The following is a 16283-nucleotide window of genomic DNA, read 5'->3' as shown; positions in this document are numbered from 1 at the left end:
CTAAAATCACGCGGGGTTCAGGGGTACCTGTACGACAGTTGTAAATTTTAAAGCCAAAAAATAGGTTTTTTCAGAAAATTTACGCACCAAATTTTCGCCTTTGGACTGCTATTACTAGGAAGCTGTAAGGAGCACACTCATGAGATATACATCAGACGACGTGGAATTGCGAGTTCTACAATCCTATAACTAGTTTGGATTTATTATCTAGTTGCACCCTATAATTATAAGAAAAATTCGAAAAGCACTGAAATCAAAACTTCAAAATGTCAGCATCGATTTTAGGGGGATGCATGCCCAAGGAGTACTCTTTAGTTCTTTCTTTGAGCACAGGTTTGAATTTTGCGTGGTTTGGCCAGAAATCAAGAAAGAACACAAAAAAACTTGTTTACTTCAACACATTTTTCCCATTTTTTTAATATTACCATCAACGCAGCTTCCACGAAAATTATTTGTTATGGTCCATATTATGAGATCGTGACTAAAACACTTCAATTAAAATAAATATATTCATATTTTATAAAATATATTAACAGTTCGCGACTTATTAAATGGTGAACCTCAACTTCAACGATTGTAAAACTTTTTTGAATATTACCATATATTTTATTCAGCTCGGAAATAGAGCAGATAGGAAAAGCCGACCAAAATTTCAGAAAGACCATACGCGAAAACTCTGGAAACCACCTATATCTCAAAAAGTCAAAAATGGCGTATGGAAGAGTTAAGCATGACACCGACGATATATTGGTCCTGTGTTTTCTCCGTCCCGGCACGGACCAATTGAATCCGGAGCAGGTATTCCGGTATATGCTGATTCCAACGCAGAAAAAACAATACAAATACAAATATATATACAGTGCGGTGACAGCTTGTGGCCAAAACACTTATATAGGGTAGTTCCGCTTCAATCCGGTGTCGAAGAACACGAAACGAAAAAGAATATGCTGAAACAGCGACAAACATTAGAGGTATCTATTTCGTCGAGAATCTTGGGTTCCATAAATCATTGCCCACCCTGCAGACCTTGAACTCAAACTTTTGGTAAGCGTAAACGATGGACTATTTATACTTCTTTTGTTATCATAGGCTGAAGTTATATTCCAGTTGGCAAAATCAAAAGATACATTTTACTTGATTTATAGTCTAATAATGACAGCATGGCAAGTCAAACGCTTCCAGAAGAGTATAGTCTAATTTAGCAATATTTCTTTCTGTTTTAAAACTTAAAAAGTACCTTGCCAAACACTTCCATCAGTTTGTCCAACATGCAGCAGGACCATCTCCCTTTCTATTAACTTCTATATAACATGCTTACACAGTAGGCAAATCTCTCGAATAATGTAATCGAGTTTATCAAGAAGATTATGAATGAAACAAACCACACGCTAAAAGCTGACCCGAAGGAGAAAGAGTTGTTGTCCCCAAGTGTGGGCACATAAAACCAACTGGTACTTACATCATATTTTAGGTTGACAATTCATGACACTCACACACTGATAACTCCTCAGGTGACCCCATGGACAGGTCAATGCCCATTTGGAATTAACATGCAAATAAAATTCCATTTAAAACCAAATATTTTGTCAATTACCCAATGTTGATGGTTTTCTAAAGATTCGAAATTTCCAAATTAGGTTTATAATCATTTCTCTTACAAGACCCCAAAACAAAATACCAATTAATTCCTTTTTGAACTATTAAACGTAGCTTTCCACTCATTCTGACCTTTTTGTGGTATAATAACATGTCTGCCGGAATGTAATGACATTTTACCACATGTCCCACCTACCACCACCACCAACATCACCTCTGTTGGTCTTTAATTAGTCTCGTCCAATTTCAATCCCAAAACTTCAACTCCTCCAACCCATAATAATGCAGCGGACAACAAGGTCGACCCTAATGGCCAATAAACATAAGTTCTTTATCACTATGACCACCCCTCAACAACTGGTAGTTTGTTGGTCTTATTGCTTTATGGATCTACAAAAGTGGGAGAGAATGTTCGTATGTCCGTCCGTCCATATTCTAGTAATACATTCGGTATGTCAGAGTAGTTGTTGAATATTTTACATCGTCCTGGTTGTAAGATTGCCGCTTTTCAAACTGCTCTCCATTGGATAATCAATGAATGTGTGTTGCAACATTCCAGACATCTGAATGTCTACAAGTTTGAATTTTATGGGTGAGGGATGTTAAATTGGAGGAAAGAAAATTCTACTAAAGCTATTAAGAAACAGTTAAGACAGTGTTTACTTGAGATCAATATACATACATACATATGTTCCCACAACATCCCCGAAGGGACCAGGGAGACTTCACTCATATTAATGAGTGCAAGCCGATTCATATTGGCTCAATGATATGGGACCTACTTTTTATTGCCGAGTCCGAACGGCGTGTTTTACGACACCACTTTTTGGAGAAGTTTTTCATGGCTTAACTACTCAGGAAATATAGCCAGCATGAGGGGGAATTTTGCCACCGTTGAGCATCTGATGTTGCTTGGCCTGGGATTCGAACCGCAGACCTTCTGAGTGCAACGCGGACGTGCTATCCATTGCAATATCAATATACTTACCTATATATGAGAACTTTCTCCCCTGCGAGTCTTCTAGGAAGCAACATTTAACGTCCGAATGGAGTTAGCTAATTTTTGCCACGCAATATTTCACCCATTGGAACGAAAAACACAGGGGTTAGGGGCTTCGGGTTAGTGACCGACGGCCGGAGAAATGTTGATAGGACCACGCAAAAGAATGAATGCTAAAAAAATATTCTTTAAACAATCCACGTTTGTTGGTCTGAGGAACGATGGAAAATATATTCTTTAAAAATCCACGTTTATTTGTCTGATAGTCACTGAAAAAATATTCTTTAAAAAATCCACGTTTGTTGGTCTGAGGATTGCTGAAAAAATATTCTTTAAAAAATCCACGTTTGTTGGTCTGAGGATTGCTGAAAAGATATTCTTTAAAAAATCCACGTTTGTTTTCTGAGGCTCCCTGAAGAAAAATTCTTTAAAAAATCCGAGTTTGTTGGTCTGAGGATTGCTGAAAAATTAATCTTTAAAAATCCACGTTTGTTGGTCCAAGGATTTTTAAAAAATATTCTTTAAAAGATCCACGTTTGTTGGTCTAAGGATTTTGAAAAAATATTCTTTAAAAAATCCACGTTTGTTGGTCTGAGGATTGCTGAAAAAATATTCCTTAAAAAATCCACGTTCGTTGGTCTGAGGATTGCTGAAAAAATATTCTTTAAAAATTCCACGTTTGTTGTCCTTTAAAAAATCCACGTTTGTTGTTCTTTAAAAAGTCCACGTTTGTTGGTCTGAGGATTGCTGAAAAAATATTCTCTAAAAAATCCACGTTTGTTGGTCTGAGAATTGCTGAAAAAATATTCTCTAAAAAATCCACGTTTGTTGGTCTGAGAATTGCTGAAAAAATATTCTCTAAAAAATCCACGTTTGTTGGTCTGAGAATTGCTGAAAAAATATTCTCTAAAAAATCCACGTTTGTTGGTCTGAGAATTGCTGAAAAAATATTCTCTAAAAAATCCACGTTTGTTGGTCTGAGAATTGCTGAAAAAATATTCTCTAAAAAATCCACGTTTGTTGGTCTGAGAATTGCTGAAAAAATATTCTTTAAAAAATTCACGTTTGTGGGCCTGAGGATCACTGAAAAAATATTATTTAAAAAATCCACGTTTGTGGGCCTGAGGATCGCTGAAAAAATATTCTTTAAAAAATCCACGTTTGTGGGCCTGAGGATCGCTGAAAAAATATTTTTTAAAAAATCCACGTTTGTGGGCCTGAGGATCGCTGAAAAAATATTCTTTAAAAAATCCACGTTTGTGGGCCTGAGGATCGCTGAAAAAATATTCTTTAAAAAATCCACGTTTGTGGGCCTGAGGATCGCTGAAAAATATTCTTTAAAAAATCCACGTTTGTGGGCCTGAGGATCGCTGAAAAAATATTCTTTAAAATTCCACGTTTGTGGGCCTGAGGATTGCAGAAAAAATATTCTTTAAAAAATCCACGTTTGTGGGCCTGAGGATCGCTGAAAAAATATTCTTTAAAAAATCCACGTTTGTTTGTGGGCCTGAGGATCGCTGAAAAAATATTCTTTAAAAAATCCAAGTTTGTGGGCCTGAGGATCGCTGAAAAAATATTCTTTAAAAAATCCACGTTTGTGGGCCTGAGGATCGCTGGAAAAATATTCTTTAAAAAATCCACGTTTGTGGGCCTGAGGATCGCTGAAAAAATATTCTTTAAAAAATCCACGTTTGTTGGTCTGAGGATCGCAGAAAAAATATTCTTTAAAAAATCCACGTTTGTTTGTGGGCCTGAGGATCGCTGAAAAAATATTCTTTAAAAAATCCACGTTTGTTGGTCTGAGAATTGCTAAAAAAATATTCTCTAAAAAATCCACGTTTGTTGGTCTGAGAATTGCTGAAAAAATATTCTCTAAAAAATCCACGTTTGTTGGTCTGAGAATTGCTGAAAAAATATTCTCAAAAAATCCACGTTTGTTGGTCTGAGAATTGCTGAAAAAATATTCTCTAAAAAATCCACGTTTGTTGGTCTGAGAATTGCTGAAAAAATATTCTCTAAAAAATCCACGTTTGTTGGTCTGAGAATTGCTGAAAAAATATTCTCTAAAAAATCCACGTTTGTTGGTCTGAGAATTGCTGAAAAAATATTCTTTAAAAAATTCACGTTTGTGGGCCTGAGGATCACTGAAAAAATATTATTTAAAAAATCCACGTTTGTGGGCCTGAGGATCGCTGAAAAAATATTCTTTAAAAAATCCACGTTTGTGGGCCTGAGGATCGCTGAAAAAATATTCTTTAAAAAATCCACGTTTGTGGGCCTGAGGATCGCTGGAAAAATATTCTTTAAAAAATCCACGTTTGTGGGCCTGAGGATCGCTGAAAAAATATTCTTTAAAAAATCCACGTTTGTGGGCCTGAGGATCGCTGGAAAAATATTCTTTAAAAAATCCACGTTTGTGGGCCTGAGGATCGCTGAAAAAATATTCTTTAAAAAATCCACGTTTGTGGGCCTGAGGATCGCTGAAAAAATATTCTTTAAAAATCCACGTTTGTGGGCCTGAGGATCGCTGAAAAAATATTCTTTAAAAAATCCACGTTTGTTGGTCTGAGGATCGCAGAAAAAATATTCTTTAAGAAATCCACGTTTGTTGGTCTGAGGATCGCAGAAAAAATATTCTTTAAAAAATCCACGTTTGTTTGTGGGCCTGAGGATCGCTGAAAAAATATTCTTTAAAAAATCCACGTTTGTGGGACTGAGGATCGCTGAAAAAATATTCTTTAAAAAATCCACGTTTGTTGGTCTGAGGAACGCTGCAAAATATTCTTTAAAAATCCACGTTTGTGGGCCTGAGGATTGCTGAAAAAATATTCTTTAAGAAATCCACGTTTGTTGGTCTGAGGATCGCAGAAAAAATATTCTTTAAAAAATCCACGTTTGTTTGTGGGCCTAAGGATCGCTAAAAAATATTCTTTAAAAAATCCACGTTTGTTTGTGGGCCTAAGGATCGCTGAAAAAATATTCTTTAAAAAATCCACGTTTATGGGCCTGAAAAAATATTCTTTAAAAAATCCACGTTTATGCGCCTGAAAAAATATTCTTTAAAAAATCCACGTTTATGGGCCTGAAAAAATATTCTTTAAAAAATCCACGTTTGTGGGCATGAGGATCGCTGAAAAAATATTCTTTAAAAAATCCACGTTTGTGGGCCTGAGGATCGCTGAAAAAATATTCTTTAAAAAATCCACGTTTGTGGGCCTGAGGATCGCTGAAAAAATATTCTTTAAAAAATCCACGTTTGTGGGCCTGAGGATCGCTGAAAAAATATTCTTTAAAAATCCACGTTTGTGGGCCTGAGGATCGCTGAAAAAATATTCTTTAAAAAATCCACGTTTGTGGGCCTGAGGATCGCTGAAAAAATATTCTTTAAAAAATCCACGTTTGTGGGCCTGAGGATCGCTGGAAAAATATTCTTTAAAAAATCCACGTTTGTGGGCCTGAGGATCGCTGAAAAAATATTCTTTAAAAATCCACGTTTGTGGGCCTGAGGATCGCTGAAAAAATATTCTTTAAAAAATCCACGTTTGTTGGTCTGAGGATCGCAGAAAAAATATTCTTTAAGAAATCCACGTTTGTTGGTCTGAGGATCGCAGAAAAAATATTCTTTAAAAAATCCACGTTTGTGGGCCAGAGGATCGCTGAAAAAATATTCTTTAAAAAATCCACGTTTGTTGGTCTGAGGAACGCTGCAAAATATTCTTTAAAAATCCACGTTTGTGGGCCTGAGGATTGCTGAAAAAATATTCTTTAAGAAATCCACGTTTGTTGGTCTGAGGATCGCAGAAAAAATATTCTTTAAAAAATCCACGTTTGTTTGTGGGCCTAAGGATCGCTGAAAAAATATTCTTTAAAAAATCCACGTTTATGGGCCTGAAAAAATATTCTTTAAAAAATCCACGTTTGTGGGCATGAGGATCGCTGAAAAAATATTCTTTAAAAAATCCACGTTTGTGGGCCTGCGGATCGCTGAAAAATATTCTTTAAAAAATCCACGTTTGTTGGTCTGAGGATCGCAGAAAAAATATTCTTTAAAAAATCCACGTTTGTGGGCCTGAGGATCGCTGGAAAAATATTCTTTAAAAAATCCACGTTTGTGGGCCTGAGGATCGCTGAAAAAATATTCTTTAAAAAATCCACGTTTGTGGGCCTGAGGATCGCTGAAAAAATATTCTTTAAAAATCCACGTTTGTGGGCCTGAGGATCGCTGAAAAAATATTCTTTAAAAAATCCACGTTTGTTGGTCTGAGGATCGCAGAAAAAATATTCTTTAAGAAATCCACGTTTGTTGGTCTGAGGATCGCAGAAAAAATATTCTTTAAAAAATCCACGTTTGTTTGTGGGCCTGAGGATCGCTGAAAAAATATTCTTTAAAAAATCCACGTTTGTGGGCCTGAGGATCGCTGAAAAAATATTCTTTAAAAAATCCACGTTTGTTGGTCTGAGGAACGCTGCAAAATATTCTTTAAAAATCCACGTTTGTGGGCCTGAGGATTGCTGAAAAAATATTCTTTAAGAAATCCACGTTTGTTGGTCTGAGGATCGCAGAAAAAATATTCTTTAAAAAATCCACGTTTGTGGGCCTGAGGATCGCTGAAAAAATATTCTTTAAAAATCCACGTTTGTGGGCCTGAGGATCGCTGAAAAAATATTCTTTAAAAAATCCACGTTTGTTGGTCTGAGGATCGCAGAAAAAATATTCTTTAAGAAATCCACGTTTGTTGGTCTGAGGATCGCAGAAAAAATATTCTTTAAAAAATCCACGTTTGTTTGTGGGCCTGAGGATCGCTGAAAAAATATTCTTTAAAAAATCCACGTTTGTGGGCCTGAGGATCGCTGAAAAAATATTCTTTAAAAAATCCACGTTTGTTGGTCTGAGGAACGCTGCAAAATATTCTTTAAAAATCCACGTTTGTGGGCCTGAGGATTGCTGAAAAAATATTCTTTAAGAAATCCACGTTTGTTGGTCTGAGGATCGCAGAAAAAATATTCTTTAAAAAATCCACGTTTGTTTGTGGGCCTAAGGATCGCTGAAAAAATATTCTTTAAAAAATCCACGTTTATGGGCCTGAAAAAAATATTCTTTAAAAAATCCACGTTTATGGGCCTGAAAAAATATTCATTAAAAAATCCACGTTTATGCGCCTGAAAAAATATTCTTTAAAAAATCCACGTTTATGGGCCTGAAAAAATATTCTTTAAAAAATCCACGTTTGTGGGCCTGCGGATCGCTGAAAAATATTCTTTAAAAAATCCACGTTTGTGGGCCTGAGGATCGCTGAAAAAATATTCTTTAAAAAATCCACGTTTGTGGGCCTGAGGATCGCTGGAAAAATATTCTTTAAAAAATCCACGTTTGTGGGCCTGAGGATCGCTGAAAAAATATTCTTTAAAAAATCCACGTTTGTGGGCCTGAGGATCGCTGAAAAAATATTCTTTAAAAATCCACGTTTGTGGGCCTGAGGATCGCTGAAAAAATATTCTTTAAAAAATCCACGTTTGTTGGTCTGAGGATCGCAGAAAAAATATTCTTTAAGAAATCCACGTTTGTTGGTCTGAGGATCGCAGAAAAAATATTCTTTAAAAAATCCACGTTTGTGGGCCTGAGGATCGCTGAAAAAATATTCTTTAAAAAATCCACGTTTGTTGGTCTGAGGAACGCTGCAAAATATTCTTTAAAAATCCACGTTTGTGGGCCTGAGGATTGCTGAAAAAATATTCTTTAAGAAATCCACGTTTGTTGGTCTGAGGATCGCAGAAAAAATATTCTTTAAAAAATCCACGTTTGTTGGTCTGAGGATCGCAGAAAAAATATTCTTTAAAAAATCCACGTTTGTTTGTGGGCCTAAGGATCGCTGAAAAAGTATTCTTTAAAAAATCCACGTTTATGCGCCTGAAAAAATATTCTTTAAAAAATCCACGTTTATGCGCCTGAAAAAATATTCTTTAAAAAATCCACGTTTATGGGCCTGAAAAAATATTCTTTAAAAAATCCACGTTTGTGGGCATGAGGATCGCTGAAAAAATATTCTTTAAAAAATCCACGTTTGTGGGCCTGCGGATCGCTGAAAAATATTCTTTAAAAAATCCACGTTTGTGGGCCTGAGGATCGCTGAAAAATATTCTTTAAAAAATCCACGTTTGTGGGCCTGAGGATCGCTGAAAAATATTCTTTAAAAAATCCACGTTTGTGGGCCTGAGGATTGCTGAAAAAATATTCTTTAAAAATCCACGTTGGTTGGTCTTAGGATTGCTGAAAAAATATTCTTTAAAAATCCACGTTTGTTGGTCTGAGGATCGCTGAAAAAATATTCTTTAAAAAATCCACGTTTGTGGGCCTGAGGATCGCTGAAAAAATATTCTTTAAAAAATCCACGTTTGTGGGCCTGAGGATTGCTGAAAAAATATTCTTTAAAAATCCACGTTGGGTGGTCTTAGGATTGCTGAAAAAATATTCTTTAAAAAATCCACGTTTGTGGGCCTGAGGATCGCTGAAAAAATATTCTTTAAAAAATCCACGTTTGTGGGCCTGAAGATCGCTGAAAAAATATTCTTTAAAAAATCCACGTTTGTGGGCCTGAGGATCGCTGAAAAAATATTCTTTAAAAAATCCACGTTTGTGGGCCTGAAGATCGCTGAAAAAATATTCTTTAAAAAATCCACGTTTGTGGGCCTGAGGATCGCTGAAAAAATATTCTTTAAAAAATCCACGTTAGTGGGATGAAGATCGCTGAAAAAATATTCTTTAAAAAATCCACGTTTGTGGGCCTGAGGATCGCTAAAAAAATATTCTTTAAAAAATCCACGTTTGTGGGCCTGAGGATCGCTGAAAAAATATTCTTTAAAAAATCCACGTTTGTGGGCCTGAGGATCGCTGAAAAAATATTCTTTAAAAAATTCATGTTTGTGGGCCTGAGGATCGCTGAAAAAATATTCTTTAAAAACTCCACGTTTGTGGGCCTGAGGATCGCTGAAAAAATATTCTTTAAAAAATCCACGTTTTTGGGCCTGAGGATCACTGAAAAAATATTCTTTAAAAAATCCACGTTTGTGGGCCTGAGGATCGCCGAAAAAATATTCTTTAAAAAATCCACGTCTATGGGCCTGAGGATCGCTGAAAAAATATTCTTTAAAAAATCCACGTTTGTGGGCCTGAGAATCGCTGAAAAAATATTCTTTAAAAAATCCACGTTTGTGGGCCTGAGAATCGCTGAAAAATATTCTTTAAAAAATCCACGTTTGTGGGCCTGAGGATCGCTGAAAAAATATTCTTTAAAAAATCCACGTTTATCCTGAGGATCGCTGAAAAAATATTCTTAAAAAATCCACGTTTGTGGGACTGAGGATCGCTGAAAAAATATTCTTTAAAAAATCCATGTTTCTTGGTCTGAGGAACGCTGAAAAATATTCTTTAAAAAATCCACGTTTTTTGGTCTGAGGATTGCTGAAGAAATATTCCTTAAAAAATCGGTCTGGGGGTCGATGAAAAAAATATTCTTTAAAAATCCATGTTTGTTGGTCTGAGGATTGCTGAAAAAATATTCTTTCAAAAATCCACGTTTGTTGGTCTGAGGATTGCTGAAAAAATATTCTTTCAAAAATCCACGTTTGTTGGTCTGAGGATTGCTGAAACAATATTCTTTAAAAAATCCACATTTGTTGGTCTGAGGATTGCTGAAAAAATATTCTTTCAAAAATCCACGTTTGTTGGTCTGAGGATTGCTGAAACAATATTCTTTAAAAAATCCACATTTGTTGGTCTGAGGATTGCTGAAAAAATATTCTTTCAAAAATCCACGTTTGTTGGTCTGAGGATCGCTGAAAAAGTATTCTTTAAAAAATCCACGTTTGTTGGTCTGAGGATTGCTGAAAAGATATTCTTTAAAAAATCCACGTTTTTTGGTCTGAGGATTGCTGAAAAAATATTCTTTAAAAATCCACATTTAATGGTGTGAGGATCGCTGAAAAAATATTCTTTAAAAAATCGACGTTCGTTGGTCCGACGATCGCTGAAAAGATATTCTTTAAAAAATCCACGTTCGTTGGTCCGAGGATCGCTGAAAAGATATTCTTTAAAAAATCCACGTTTGTTGGTCTGAGGATTGCTGAAAAAATATTCTTTAAAAAATCCACGTTTGTTGGCCTGAGGATCGCTGAAAAAATATTCTTTAAAAAATCCGAGTTTGTTGTTCTGAGGATTGCTGAAAAAATATTCTTTAAAAAATCCACATTTAATGGTCTGAGGATCGCTGAAAAAATATTCTTTAAAAAATCCACGTTCGTTGGTCCGAGGATCGCTGAAAAGATATTCTTTAAAAATGCTGAAAAAATATTCTTTAAAAAATCCACGTTCGTTGGTCCGAGGATCGCTGAAAAGATATTCTTTAAAAATGCTGAAAAAATATTCTTTAAAAATCCACATTTAATGGTCTGAGGATTGCTGAAAAAATATTCTTTAAAAAATCCACATTTAATGGTCTGAGGATCGCTGAAAAAATATTCTTTAAAAAATCCACGTTCGTTGGTCCGAGGATCGCTGAAAAGATATTCTTTAAAAAATCCACGTTTGTTGGTCTGAGGATTGCTGAAAAAATATTCTTTAAAAATCCACATTTAATGGTCTGAGGATCGCTGAAAAAATATTCTTTAAAAAATCCACGTTCGTTGGTCCGAGAATCGCTGAAAATATATTCTTTAAAAAATCCACGTTCATTGGTCCGAGGATCGCTGAAAAAATATTCTTTAAAAAATCCACGTTTGTGGGCCTGAGAATCGCTGAAAAAATATTCTTTAAAAAATCCACGTTTGTGGGCCTGAGGATCGCTGAAAAAATATTCTTTAAAAAATCCACGTTTATCCTGAGGATCGCTGAAAAAATATTCTTAAAAAATCCACGTTTGTGGGACTGAGGATCGCTGAAAAAATATTCTTTAAAAAATCCATGTTTCTTGGTCTGAGGAACGCTGAAAAATATTCTTTAAAAAATCCACGTTTTTTGGTCTGAGGATTGCTGAAGAAATATTCCTTAAAAAATCGGTCTGGGGGTCGATGAAAAAAATATTCTTTAAAAATCCATGTTTGTTGGTCTGAGGATTGCTGAAAAAATATTCTTTCAAAAATCCACGTTTGTTGGTCTGAGGATTGCTGAAAAAATATTCTTTCAAAAATCCACGTTTGTTGGTCTGAGGATTGCTGAAACAATATTCTTTAAAAAATCCACATTTGTTGGTCTGAGGATTGCTGAAAAAATATTCTTTCAAAAATCCACGTTTGTTGGTCTGAGGATCGCTGAAAAAGTATTCTTTAAAAAATCCACGTTTGTTGGTCTGAGGATTGCTGAAAAAATATTCTTTAAAAATCCACATTAAATGGTCTGAGGATCGCTGAAAAAATATTCTTTAAAAAATCCACGTTCGTTGGTCCGAGGATCGCTGAAAAGATATTCTTTAAAAAATCCACGTTTTTTGGTCTGAGGATTGCTGAAAAAATATTCTTTAAAAATCCACATTTAATGGTGTGAGGATCGCTGAAAAAATATTCTTTAAAAAATCGACGTTCGTTGGTCCGACGATCGCTGAAAAGATATTCTTTAAAAAATCCACGTTCGTTGGTCCGAGGATCGCTGAAAAGATATTCTTTAAAAAATCCACGTTTGTTGGTCTGAGGATTGCTGAAAAAATATTCTTTAAAAAATCCACGTTTGTTGGCCTGAGGATCGCTGAAAAAATATTCTTTAAAAAATCCGAGTTTGTTGTTCTGAGGATTGCTGAAAAAATATTCTTTAAAAAATCCACATTTAATGGTCTGAGGATCGCTGAAAAAATATTCTTTAAAAAATCCACGTTCGTTGGTCCGAGGATCGCTGAAAAGATATTCTTTAAAAATGCTGAAAAAATATTCTTTAAAAATCCACATTTAATGGTCTGAGGATTGCTGAAAAAATATTCTTTAAAAAATCCACATTTAATGGTCTGAGGATCGCTGAAAAAATATTCTTTAAAAAATCCACGTTCGTTGGTCCGAGGATCGCTGAAAAGATATTCTTTAAAAAATCCACGTTTGTTGGTCTGAGGATTGCTGAAAAAATATTCTTTAAAAATCCACATTTAATGGTCTGAGGATCGCTGAAAAAATATTCTTTAAAAAATCCACGTTCGTTGGTCCGAGAATCGCTGAAAATATATTCTTTAAAAAATCCACGTTCATTGGTCCGAGGATCGCTGAAAAAATATTCTTTAAAAAATCCACGTTTGTTGGTCTTAGGATTGCTGAAAAATATTCTTTAAAAATCCACGATTGTTGGTCTGAGGATTGCTGAAAAAATATTCTTTAAAAAATCCACGTTTGTTGGTCTGAGGATCGCGGAAAAAATATTCCTTAAAAAATCCACGTTTGTTGGTCTGAGGATCGGTGAACAAATATTCTTTAAAAAATCCACGTTTGTTGTTCCGTGGATCGCTGGAAAATTATTCTTCAAAAAATCCACGTTTGTTGGCTAGAGGATTGCTGAAAAAAATATTCTATAAAAAAATCCACTTTTTTTTCATTATTTTATGTTTATTTGCACCCAAATTTTTTTGCTTGAAGTTACCACTTCATCAGTAACCTCCCTCGTTTACATCGATAACTGGTGAAGTCGTTACATCGTTTGGGTGCAATTTGAAACATTTTTTCTTTCTCCACTTTGACCAGTTAGTCGGTTCATACAAATTTTGTTGTGGTAATTCTTGATGTTGTTATTGGCGATGCCGATGCCGATGATGTTGTTGTTGTTCTTTTTGTTACAATTTCGATTCAATGTTACTTTAGTAAAATTGACATTGACATTGGCCACAAAAAGTTACTCTTTGTTACTGAAACAAGGCCAGTCAACTAGCAAAATAGCCAACTAGCCAGCCTGGCAAAGTTGTACGAAGAATTGTTCTACAGCATTCGCATCCACATTCGCATTCATTGTTGCACTTCATTCGTTTCTGTTGTTATAATTGTTGAGATAATGTGATGTGGTGTTGTTGGTGTCTGTGCAACATTCTTGTTGTTGTTCTGTTGTCTGTTAATGTTGATGATGACGATGATGATGCTGGTGTTGTTATTCGGTGAACTTTTATATCTTAGAGTGTTGTTCAAATTGTTGTACGTACATGTTTAACACGCTTAAAGCTGATTGTTATGGACGATTTCGTTTTATTGCTGCAAACATTTTCTTACTGTTTTGCAATGCAATGCCGCTTTTTTGCTTTATTTTGTGTCTTGTGTGTAGTTGTAAATGACAGGCCAGCAGAAGACAGACAAATCGACCGAACGTCCGATATTACAATCAAATATACGGGCATTTAGACAATTGTCTTCCATTTTTTGCACTATTTTGCTGATGTCGTCCACATCATGAGAATGGGTTTGTATGCTGACCATTTGTGTTTATGTGTGTAGGTTCTATACATCTATTCCATTTATTTGGGCCATTACAATGTTTTTCCCTCTCTAATTTTAGAGAATTTTTTCCTTTACACATCTACATACATTTATCTATTCATTCGCAAACTTTTACATTGTCTGTGTTCAATGATAGGGTCATCACAGTCCTGCATTGAATTCAATTCCTATCATTGAATCCATTGAATGACCGAGACTCATTTGTATCCAACATGAGGAGTGAATTTCCAAGAGTTTAGACAACAAAAACCTCTTCATGTTGCAGTTTTTGTTTTGATTCTGTGGTACTCCATTGCTAAAGTACCTCTATTATGTCTGGCCAACGAGGAATGTTTTAAAGTATTCAATATATTTTTCCTACTTTTTTCATTTTGAAGACAAAACAAATAGTAGTAATTTTGGAAAATTTAAAGGTCCTTGATAAATTTCTTGATTTTTGAGATAATCAACGGTGGTAAATAACATGTAGATACGGGTATTTTTTAAGGGTGATTAAGGTTAAGGTTTGGGTACGAGCGACTGTATGCAGCCGCTCCAATGCAAATCGCTTCTTTACATTACAAAATATTCGAAACTCAACTTTTTTTTTTTGCCATTTTTCGCGGTTCTTAAGGAGATAAAGTCTTACAAACTTGACTAATTTTGGAGAAAAACGTATTTTAAAATGAGAAAAAAGGTTGTATTATAAGAGAGTTTCTGAAACAAAGAACTATTATTCAAGTCTTAACTTAAGTTGAATGATTTAGTAAATCTCCTAAGCATCGTTTTCCTACCTTAACAATTCCTCTAATTTGCAAGGGTTACCAAATATTTTAGTTATAATATTGGTCAAAATGAAAATATTTAATATAGATGTGTGGATTTCCTTAAAGTTTTTCTTACATTAATGTTCAATATAGTGTTTTTATGCTATTAGCGAGCGATTTCTATTGTCATGGTAACTTGGAGAAAATAACCTTTTATTATACACTTTAATAAATATTCTTTCTTGTGTGGGACACCATAATGTTGCAACACGCCTAAACCTATATATTTTTCCCGCACTGAGAACCAGAAATACGTTATTACAGGTAATTCTGCAGAAAAATGTGATTCAATTATAAAAAGTACCGAAAAATTAAGGTAACCCTACATGGAGGCTGTGGTCAAGAGTGGACCGATATGAAATTTCTTTATAATGTGGTATTCGGGACTCTGAGTTCATAATTAAAACCCATTGGGTTTGAATATTTCGTTAAAATCTGCCAAAATAAATCGAGATATAAATCATATAGGTAGCATACCAAATAATGAACAATGTGTTGGTCAGAGTAAAATAGTTCAATTCAGGGTGATACGTTACACGGGAACCACGCGAAAACTTGGACCTTGGACCTTGATAAAAATTTCAGTTCGATATGTTATCTAGAAGTATTTTTGTCACACCCAACCATGTAAGTGCCACCACTGTGCTTATGTAGAGAAGAAGTAAGAAGATTACCAACGTGATATAACCGTGGTTCGCTTTCTCATAAGTATTAAAACTTAGATTTGCATAAAACTTGTTGTTGTATAAACTCAAATATGTTGGAACAATGGCAAAGGGTTGCCCATTCCATGCATGGTATGAAAATCCTCGTGCTGCTAGATACCACAAGAGTGGTATCACGAGAAAAGGAGAGAGGAGAAACGACTTACATACCACCGACGTAGCCAGGGAAGCCATTTTCGATCCCATAAGATATTACCTTATGGTACACATATTTTTAATTTTTGAATAAAATTTTAAAATGTTTTAAATGTTTCAAGAAATATGTAAAGTATTTGGAGGAAGTATTACAGAGAATTATATAAATACATTGGTATACTTATTGTCCAACATATTTGAAAGTATAAAGACTAATGAACACGTTAGGCTTTTTGGGCAATTTTCCGCATAGTTAAGTTTTAAGGTGTTGTTTAACCGTTTATTCGTAATTTTAGGCTGACTGCAAGTGTTACTGATTTCAGAACAAGATGTTTATTTGTATTTGTTGAACGTTTGTTGCATATTACGTCCAATACTTTGGCTTATAAACAACATCTAGAAAAAACATTCTTGCGATCTTTTGTTTTTGAAATTTTTGATAAGAGCAATTCAACAATAAAAGATAAAATCGTTGCTTAATTTTGTGGTTTTAAATTTTTGTATATAGTTTGTAACACGTTTTTGTAATGAACTATTTTGAACATCATAACAATTACAAATTCTTTATTATGT

The sequence above is a fragment of the Musca autumnalis genome, unplaced genomic scaffold, assembly GCF_047663935.1.
Source record: "Musca autumnalis isolate F117 unplaced genomic scaffold, ASM4766393v1 scaffold_5, whole genome shotgun sequence".
NCBI lineage: Eukaryota > Metazoa > Arthropoda > Insecta > Diptera > Muscidae > Musca > Musca autumnalis.
Note: the sequence above shows the minus strand (reverse complement) of the source record.